Here is a 10,818-nt window from a genome sequence, read left to right on the forward strand (position 1 = left end):
TTCAATGTAATATTCAAAATACTTTCATTTCATTTTTCAAAATAGATATTTTTTTAACCATTTGCAAAGTAAGTTTTAGTAAAATTTCAAAAGAGTTTTTAAACCAACACTTTGCAAAAAAAAAAAAATAAGAAGAAGAAGAAGAAAACAAATTTTGAAATAAAACTCTTTTGAAAGAGTTTTCAAATATCCTCCATTTGAACCTGAGATTATTTAAAAATAATATTCATCTAAAAATTATCCTTAAATGTCTAATTTTTAGTTACTAACTAACTATCAGAAGATAACAATGTTCACTTGGTTAGTCAAGTTTGTTAGGGTCGAAATGTAACTAGAGGGGGGGTGAATAGCTCGGCGCGATCTTGTTCTCGTCGTTGCTTGCTTCTTGTGATGAAATGCAACGGAAAATACAAAGAAACAACCACAACAACGCTAACTCGGGGATTTACTTGGTATCCACCTCACAAGAGATGACTAGTCCAAGGATCCACACACTCACGCACCCTCCACTAATAAAACACTGCTTTACAGTAACTACCGAAGGCGGAGAAGCCTTACAACACTCTCAATACAAGAAGTAAGGAAAGGGAAAACAAAATACAAGCAAAAGCTTACAAGATATGCACTGAAAACTCTAACCCTAACTTTTTGTTGTAGTCCGCCTCTTGATCTTGGATCACCAGCAAATCTTGCTCCAAGAACCCTCAAGAACTGGCGGTAGAGTGGGGAAGAAGTTGTGGAGAGCTGCTGTGCTCGTGGAGAAGAAAGCCGAAAGAGATATCGAAGACAAAATGCACGCCAACAGCTATATCCTGTGCCAACGGTCAAATCCCAATCGATTGGATTGCTCCCAATCGATTGGGGAGGCTTTGGATCGATCGGCCGATCGATCCAGAGCGCCTCTGTGCTCTCGAGAATAGCCTGGATCGATCGGCTGATCGATCCAGGGCTTATCGCGCGAAGTCGCAGCTCCTAATCGATCAGCCGATCGATTGGAGGCTCCCAATCGATCGGCCGATCGATTGGGAGGCTTTCTGTGCGATCGGCGATTCTCCCCAATCGATCCACTGATCGATTGGGAGAAGACTTGTCGTAGGGACTCGCCCAATCGATCAGCCGATTGATTGAGCATGAGCCAATCGATCGGCTGATCGATCCAGCTCCTATTTTTGCCCAAAAACAAGTCCAAAGTCCCCTACATCAACATCCGGTCAACCATGACCTGTTGGTACATCATGCCTAGCATCCGGTCACCCTTGACCTGATAGGACTCGCTCACCAAGTGTCCGGTCAATCCCTTTGACCCACTTGGACTTTCCTTCTCGTGCTAAGTATCCGGTCAATCTCTTTGACCTACTTGGACTTTCCTCCTCGTGCAGTATCCATCCTTCGACTGCTCTGGTCTTTCAGCACCGATGTCAGGTCGTCTCGTGATCCATCAGGATTTCCTAGTGTCGGCTCATGCTCCACCAGGGGCTTTCGAATGCAGCCTTTTCGGGACTTTCAACCGCTTAGAACTGAACTTCCACGCGCTTCACTTGAATTTTCGCCCAAGCTACACCTCACTCAGGTCTTTCACCAGTTCACCACTAGACGATGTCCCATCTGTCATGCGGCGACACTCACCGCGACTTTCCTCTCCGCCTAACTTCACCTCACTAAGCCTTTTAAGTCAAGTATCTAGTCACCTTGACCTACTTGACTCTCCTTGTGATCTCCCGTGACAATCGCACTACATCTCCATGTGTTTGTCTATATCCGTATATGTGTCTATCGAACATCGAACAGAACTCAAACTCAAACATCAAGCTCGAGCCGCTGGGCTGCTGACGGTCGAGCTCTGAGCTCAACTGTCACCTTCGACACAGGGAATATGCACATTGCCGTTGGCGACAAGGTTTAAGCCAACATATACATGAGAGCTAGTGCCGATTCGCAAGGCCAAGTGGCACAATAATATCGACCTCAGAACAAATAAAATAGAGCTCCCTGTTCAGATCAAGACTGGACACCGCAGGGAAGTCTAGTGTAGCTAGCGAAGAAAGTCGTGAGCTAAGATGAATCTCGGGTGGACCGAGGGCAGATGGAATTCTGGTGGGTCGAGGATCGAGACGTGGGAAGCTGTGGTCCTTTGTTTGAGGGGGGATTGTAGGGGTTCTTGAGGATGACATAGTCCCACATGAAAATCTGGAAAAGATCTCCATCGTGGGTTTATAAGATAAAGATATCTCCATCTGCACGAGACCTTTGGGTGAGCCGAAGTGGACCAATACTAGAGCTATAGGCCAGAAGTGGACGATATCGTGCTATCGTGGAGATATCTAAATTCTTCGATCCTGATGACCCCAGTTAAGTATTAATCAGCATCCCTCAACCTCAGGGGTTTCGATGTTACAATATGACGAGGTGACGAAGCAATGACTTGATGTCTGGGAGAGAATGAAGTCTAATCGCAAAGACGACTAGAGAACTAAAAGGTAGGTTCAATCAGCAAAAGGGTGAAGTCAAAAGGTAGTCCGTAGGTAGAGGTGAGTTAGTGATAGGAAGTGAAGGTCCCAGGCCCAGGAAGCCAGCCCTGGAACGTAAGATGTGAAGTAAGGAGTCCTGAAGATGAGTCCCGAGATCTCAGTGTTAGTGAGTGAAGCTAGGGTAGGTGTCGCCCGGTCGTCATCCAAGGTCTATAGGGCCTATAAAAGCGGATTCGAGGTTTATGATCCGATCTCTGTGTGACTTAAGTATAAAGATGTTGTCAGCCGCGAAGTCTAAGTCTACGATCGTCGCCCACGGTGGTATGTATTGTATATGGCGCTGATCGTGCAAGGCCCTGCTTTCTTTCATCGGTATGGTGGGACTTGGCGTGTTAAGCCGTTACATTGCCGGTGAATGACCCTTGGCACCTTGTCCGCTTTGTCTTTGTCTCCTTTATGGACCTAAGCCGCTGCTTTCTCGTGTGAGACTTTAAGCCCTTATTGACCTTTCCACCGGCCTAGGCAACCGCCTCTCCGTCGAGAGCTTTTACGATCTTATGCAGAAGTCTAGCTTTACGATTCATAGTAGCCTGCGCCTCATAGCCTAGCCATTTTTCCACCAGCCCGTATGATCGTCGACTTTATGAGGACAGTAGCCTGGCCGAAAACGGTCGACTCACTTCCTTGTATGACACCCACCTACCACGGTGTCGACTTTATAACACATAGTTGCTAAGGGGTGGTGAAATTGTCTAGCCCCGCCGGTCGGTACCTTTCTATCGAACGCGTCTCATGTTTATGAGTGTGATGTGACTGTGTCCCGTCGACGTTGGGTTGAAAGTCAGCTAGTTAAGTGACCTGACTTCACCGTAAATTAAAGTCTTCGTATATTAAGGTCTCGGTTTGCGAGTTTTGATCTCATCATACTACCCGCATACATAGAGAGTCTTATATTCGATCGACCTTTATTTGGCCAATCATATATTAAGAGCTTCATGAAACTTAAGTGTCTAGCATGATTAGAATGGATTATTAGTCTTAATAATTTTAAAACGGTTGGTGAAATTGAATTTTCATGTTTCCCGCGAGCAGTAGCTCACGAAACCGATCAATCGATTGATCCATTCATGCCTGGATCGATCAGGCAATCAATTCAGAGGCAGTTTCTTCGAACAGAACCTCTCTAAATCGATTAGTAGATCGATTGTGTTGGATCGTGAAATTCGATAGAGGGGGGTGAATATCAATTTAAAATTTAAGCGAATAAATAGCGGAAAACACGAAAATAGAACAATGCTAACACAAGTAATTTTTTACTTGGTTCGGAGCCTATGTCGACTCCTATTCCGAGGCCCGCACTCATTGAGTGCTTTCATTGAACAATCCACTAGCAATTCGAAATATTACAAAAGTAGAGTACAGAATTGCTTTTAGGAAAAAGAAATACGGATAATAAAGAGTAAAAAGAAAAACAATACTTTGTCGATCGCAGCGTCGCAGGAGCACAGCAGAGCAAACAATGGAAGATCTTGTGTTGTCAGTTATCTTTTCTCTAACCATCACCCTCCTTATATAGGAGGCTCCGGGCGCCTGGAATGTGACGTAGCCCAGCCAATCACGAAGCTCCACGTGTCGACGTGCATTGGAGGATAAAACTTGCCTCCGAGTGCCCGGATCACTTCCAGGCGCTCGGACCTCTGGGCGCCCGGATCTCTTCTGGGCCCCGAACCCTTATTTTCCAGCAATCTTCTTCTTGCAAGAAAACGTTAGTCTAGAGAAAAATGTAAATTATATATTCTGCAAAACAGAGTGTTAGAACATTTTATAATTAAACAGAATAGTAATTAGATTCCATCTCACCGAGACCGGAATCTAGTCAAGATCTCAACTTAGAGTTCCAAAATGATTCTAAGTTGGATATCGCCTTCTCGAACCTTGAACACGTCCTCAAATCCATTACTTCCGCTTACACGGATGTAACTGATTCGGAGATAACTTGCTCCTGACTCCACGTGCTGTCCGTCAGGTTAACGATCCCTCAATCCGTCGGTGGACTTAGTCCCCGGTTTGGGTCGTGCCAGCTATCAGGTCAGCCCATCGGCCTAGCTGGACTTTATGCCAGACGTCAGGTCAGCCCATCAACCCGTCTGGACTTCGTGCTAGATGTCAGGTCAGCCCGTCGACCCATCTGGATATCTCCTGCATACTTGGTCAAAGTGTCAGATCAACATGAAACTAACTTAGCCTACTTTGTCATTCATCAAAACTTGAGTTAGACCATTAGTGCTAACCGCACCAACAATCTCCCCCTTTCAACCTGGGTTAAGTTAATGAAAAATATGCAAGTTAAAACAAGGTTTTTAAGTTAGTTGTTTTCTATTTGGTATTTCGTTATTTTGTTTTAACTAACTTAAACCACCTAACCCTTCCCCTTTAACATTCATAAAAAACTAACACTGAACATAAAAAAAAAGTGCAATAGAAGATTTGACTAAAGGTCATATTGACTTGGAGGAGTCTTATCATAGAGAGATTTTGAAACTTTTGTTTTAAACAAAATTTCTCTTTCAAAATAGCTAAGTTTAGAAAGATAAACTTTATAAAATTAACCTAATTTTCAATGTAAACTTTGCATCTTTTAAACACTATTTTTACAAAAGTGGGTCAAATTTTTAGAACAAATTTTCAAAACTAAGTAAAATTTTTTAAAACTAATTTTGTAACATTCAATTTCAAAACTAAGTAAAATTTATTTTTCAAAACTAAAGTTGTACAATCCAAATTTCAACTTAGTAAATAAAGTTAATTTCCAAAATTAATTTTATAGAAATTAATTTTGAAAACTAAGTAAAATCTATATTTCAAAACTGAGGTTGTACAATCCAAATTTCAATTAGTAAATAAATTAATTTTCAAAATAAATTTTATAGAATTTAATTTTCAAAACTGAGGTTGTATAATCCAAATTTCTACTTAGTGAATAAAGTTAATTTCCAAAATTAAGTTTATAAAATTTAATTTTCAAAACTAAGTAAGATCTATTTTTCAAAACTGAGGTTGTACAATCCAAATTTCTACTTAGTGAATAAAGTTAATTTCTAAAATTAAGTTTATAAAATTTAGTTTTCAAAACTAAGTAAAAATTTATTTTTCAAAACTAAGTTCGTAAACCCAAATGTTCATATTTAAAATATTTTTAACGAAATATTTTTCAAAATAAGTATGAAAACAGGTAATCCTCCCCTTGAACCTGACATAACAAAAGCTATCTAACCAATTAGTTACTTACTAACTGTCAGAGGACAACAACTTTCACTTGGTTAGCCAGGTTAAGTCAATTGTAATCAGTTAGTGTTTGACTAAGCTGAATTACTTAACCTAATTGATGTTTGTTTTGTATTTAACGCCTAGACTTATATCGATGCACTGAAATAAGCATCTGAAGTCCAGGCAATCTGTCTATGCATCTCACCCCTTTCTATATTTAACAATCACAAACAAAGTAGTCCTAGTGTGTTGGTGAGATGCTCAAATTCTAGCCCTATAGGAATATGCTTTCTAAAGGATTGACCTAATTCTAAGGCTAAAACTGATTTTGAAATTCTAAAAATAGAAAATTTTAAAAATATAAAAAAAATTATCCTAGAAGTTAAAAACAACTATTTTTGAAAACAATTTTGAGAATCCTAGTCTATTAATCAGATCAAGATAAGTCAAAATTGGAGTCGAGATATAACTAAGTCGAGGTAAATCAAAACAGGATAAGTTACTATCTGAGACAAAATATAACTAAGTCAAGTCACAATCAAGTATATATAGTAGTAATCTAGTCTATCGGGATGAGGAGGGTGGTGCGGTCTCCAAGGAGCGTAATAACTCTATCAGCTCAGTATGTCGGGTCCGGTCATCCTCTTGAGAGCTCGATAGGTCATGTCGAAGGTCAGAGATCTCCTGTCGCACGTCCCGTCACAAGTCGGAGACCTCTTACCACATCTCCCGTCGTAGATCGGCGACCTCCTGCCGCATACCTCGATGAAAATCGGAAACCTCCTGACGGAGACTCGTCGTAGTAGCTCAAATCCGGCAACTGATCGCCTAGAGTGCGAGGAGCGAGCATGGTGTCAGTGATCGCAAAATTTGATGTGCGTGCAACTGTCACTTGCGCAGGATCAAATTAATTTATTTCTAATCTACCGAACCCCTTAACCTACACTAAGGTAGTATAGTAGAGGACCGGGTCGTCTCTCACGTGGAACCAGTGATAGGACGTTTGCTTTCAGACAAAATCAAATTAGGGGGGTTTTGTTTTGGAATTTCTACCTAATGCAAATAAGGAAATCCTAACTAACCAGCAAATATAAACTCACAATGCAGTGTCACTCTGCGCTGTGAAGATCCTTTCCACAGAAGAAACATGCATAAAGAAAGTAACAACTAAACAAAAGCAATTGACTAAACAAACTTAACCGTAATTAAACAAAATCTAATTATGCATAAAAGCTGAACTTGTACCACATTGTCACCCTATGATACAAGATCAACAATCACACATAAATGAAACTAACATGCATTAATAAACTAAACACAGTGCAATCTATCAATCTAAGAAGCAATAAAAACATAATAACCTAATTAAGCAAGAAAGTAAACTGCATTAACCTTAAATAATTAACATGAAGGTAAACTAACAACTAAGCAATTCAAAATGAATCAAAACAGTAACTACAATATCTAAACTGTATACGAACAAAGACAAAACAAATCAAATATAAAGGAAACTATATATCCAAACCACTCTTCTCGATCATACACCAAGTTAACTACCTTCTCTGTCACACGAAGGGCCCAGATCTGGAACGCCTTCACTGGTGGAAACAACTCAACGATTAACCTCTGATTGGCTGGAAATTGACACACAAATTCGCTTCTGCCGGAATTGAATGGTCACTGCTTTGAGATGGATGGTCACTGCTTCTGGAATGTCGTCTACAGGTGAAAGCTCCACCACAGCATAGTGATGAATTTAGAGAGATGAAACTCGTCGGAGAAGAAGGAACAACCGGCTTCCTCTGTGGAACCCTATGCTTTTGGAACGTCGTCCGCAGGTAAATCTCCACTGAGGAAGGGATGAGAGGAGTGCTTGCCAGAGAAGAACGCCCCACCACCAAGAAGCCCTAATTAGGTGCTGCCGCTCTTTTATCACGAATCTGGAGCAAAGAGACTCACTACACCGGCGCAGAATGCTCCATTGGAGAAGAAAAACCCTAGTAGAAGTCGTCTCCGCTCACAGGAGCCTCCGGAGTTGTCATTCGTCGCTGGCTTGAGCAGATCGGAGAAGCGGAAGCTTGGGGGCGTCGGGAGAAGAAAACACGAGCAGTCGAAAAATACCGAGCCCTAGCCTTGGTAGAAAGAAGCAGAGAAGAGGGGACTGTGAGAGCCGGCCAGCGGCGATGAAGGAAAATGTTGCCGACCGGAGGTGATGGGGAAAATCGCTTGCCCTAGCCGCGCGAGGAAGAAGACGCGAACAAAGAGGAGAAGATTCGGCACTGTCCATCTGCATGAGGGACAAGGTAACTTTCTTAATGGATTTCGGGTTTCAGGTTTGGGTTAATCAAAAGATCCGGATCCAATAAGAGAAGTGGAATTGGGCTTTTAGAATTGGGTTTGAAGAATGGGCTGTGTTTGGATTTGGCTCTTCTTGATTCAACTTTGAATAGCATGAGCCCTTGGATTATTTGATCCCGATCAACGACCCAAATTACTTCCCTACAAAACAAGATGCACCTTTTAGATAAAATCCTAGAAAATATAAGAAAAATTATATTAAGACTCTAAATAAATATCAACTGTAAAACACAATATAAATACAGGATTAAGCATGCGAGATGATAAAAATGATAAGTATAAGAGCCAAAATAGTGCATCAAAATGCTAGTTATCAACTCCCCCACACTTATTCTTGCTCGTCTCGAGCAAGTAAACAAAAGAAGAAAATAATTAAAATACATTCCCCTAGCAACTCTCAATCAAGCCTAGAAAATAGTGAAAGAGGGTTTCCTATGATTGTCCAATTCAAATAATCAAAGCAATAATGGATTCAATTCGTACATTAATTAACAAACACGATAACTTCAATCCATCATCAATAAATTGAGAATGATATTAAAATCAACTTCACAAGGAAAGTGATAGTGGCTCTCCTCTCATGTACATGTAATAGTGGAGTTTACTCAACCTACTCATGAATTATGCACTACCATATGCTTGCTTTTCTTCTAATCTCCACCACTATATACATAAAAGTGCACAATAAAATAATGAAGGCATTATTGAAATGTAAAGGAAATATGAATCAAGCAAATGATAGTCTAAGAAAAGAGATAAAGAAAAGATAAAGCAAAGTGTTGGTAGAAGATATGGATATATTGAAATGCTACATAGATAAGTACAAGAAAATAATGCCCAAAAAGATATCTCATCCAACTTCCATGATAGCTCTAAACTCAATAAAAAGGTGAGCAATCCCTATTATAGCTTTTCAATAAAAATACACTCATGATATATAATGAAATCTAAATTTTGGTTCAATAAAGATTGTCACTAACAAAAAATTCTACCACCTTTTACCAATACAATAAAAATGTGAACAACTCCAACTCTAGCATTTCACACTAAAAGTCTACACATGATATATGATAATACCTCAATATCGCTAGAGTAAAAATTATCACTCACAAAAATTCTACCATAAATGAATAAAAATGACACAACATGTCAAAATATTTTCTTTACTTATTCTTTTTATTTTTTTTCTCTTTTTTCCATTTCTGATTCTTTTTCTCTTTTCTGTTTTGATTTTTTTTCCCAAACATGTTATGCATCACTATACAATATCATCAATAGGCAATAGCTCAAATAAAAAGATAACCAGCATGACTCACCTATGATGATCAAGCATGGTTCACCTATGCTTCTCCTAAATTACACTAAGCTATTCCTCTCCCCCGCACTTAAACTTCTGTCTATCCCGGGCAAAATACTCATCATGCAACATCCAAAAATATCTACATCCCAAGAGAATAAGAGAGTGAAATAAATGAAAATGAATGGAAGAGAGAAAAGAATGATATGATGGATGATATGTATTTTATTCAAGAAACATATGATAACAAAAGAAATAAATAAAAGAAAGTGAGATAGCCTTCATAAAAATTATGCAAACCTATGATAATGTGGTCTCGAAAGAATTAAGCAAGTTCTAGAGTAGCATTAAACACAAGTGCATCACACATCAATAGAAATAATAGGTGATCCGGCGGTAAAAATCCGGAACCCCATAAGGAGTCAACGCTGAGGGGAGGTCAAAGGGTCCAGTGGCTCGCCGGAAAAGGGCGAGCCGACCGGACTCAGAAGAAAGGGAAATCTGATAGTAAAAGGCACCCTGGTAGGGACCAGGGGTCCGACGCTCAAATAAAGCAGTGCGTAATGACCGAGTGGAAGGAGGTGCCGCCCGGACGGCGCAAAGAATCAAGGCCGTCCGGACGACGTTCATCGCCCGCCCGGCGGGCCGGGCACCCCAGTCAGACGGTGGGTAAAAGACGGGGACATCTTCTGACAGCCGTCAAGTCGTATGGCTGTGCCATCAAAGAACATGCTCGGACTATGGCAGCATGGTGTCAGGTAAGCTCTCTGACAAGTGCATACCGTGGTATGGGTTGCTGACACGTACGCACCTCGGTGGACGTGCATCAGTTCCTTCTCCGTCCTATATAAAGAGGCTATTACTTCGCCAAAGGTACGCATAATACAAATTTGGCAGCCACTTTCTCCTTGAGCGTCGGAGGACCGTCGCCGGGGCACCCCTCCCGGCTCGGTTTTGTTGCAGGTTCGCCGGAGCACTCGAGGATTCAGCAGAGAGCGCCACGTGCCCAGCGTCCGCTGACTCTTGGTTCGGACAGGATCAATAGGCTTAAAAATCTTCACTAAGTATATCAACATTATCATCTCAATCTATCAACATGAAATCTATCATCAACTTGTAATCACATGCAATCTAAGAATCCAATCATGACAATAAATCATCAAATTCGACAATCAAATTTAACTAACTTTCACAGTTTCCAAGATGATAAAAAGAATGCATAGAAAATTTATTATGAAAACCGACAAGACAAACTAAAAATGAACTTCTAAACAAAAGCAAACCAAGCAAAGCAATATATACAAGCTGAAAGAAAAAAGAAAAAAATGAGATGGAATAGATTCCCCTGAAATTCTGGTGGTCGGAGTCGATTCAGTTCCAGAAGCCAATCTGGAAATGGAATGAATGTAGGTGAAGTGAGGCTCTCTC

At 40.6% G+C, this 10,818-nt stretch overlaps 1 protein-coding gene across 2 annotated transcripts in view; it reads right to left on the reverse strand.

Moving 5' to 3' along the window:
* LOC122051949 (helicase-like transcription factor CHR28) overlaps positions 1–8,021 on the reverse strand; it is a 72,877-nt gene extending 64,856 nt beyond the window's left edge. The window contains exon 1 of one of the 2 annotated variants that reach the window (XM_042613308.1): positions 7,293–8,020. The gene's annotated coding sequence lies outside the window, so the exon portion shown is untranslated. Of the gene's footprint in view, positions 1–7,292 lie in introns of both variants that reach the window. The other variant, XM_042613310.1, reaches the window with a different exon arrangement.
* Between the last annotated feature and the right edge of the window lie 2,797 nt (positions 8,022–10,818).

Source organism: Zingiber officinale, chromosome 3A (genome assembly GCF_018446385.1).
Source record: "Zingiber officinale cultivar Zhangliang chromosome 3A, Zo_v1.1, whole genome shotgun sequence".
Lineage (NCBI taxonomy): Eukaryota > Viridiplantae > Streptophyta > Magnoliopsida > Zingiberales > Zingiberaceae > Zingiber > Zingiber officinale.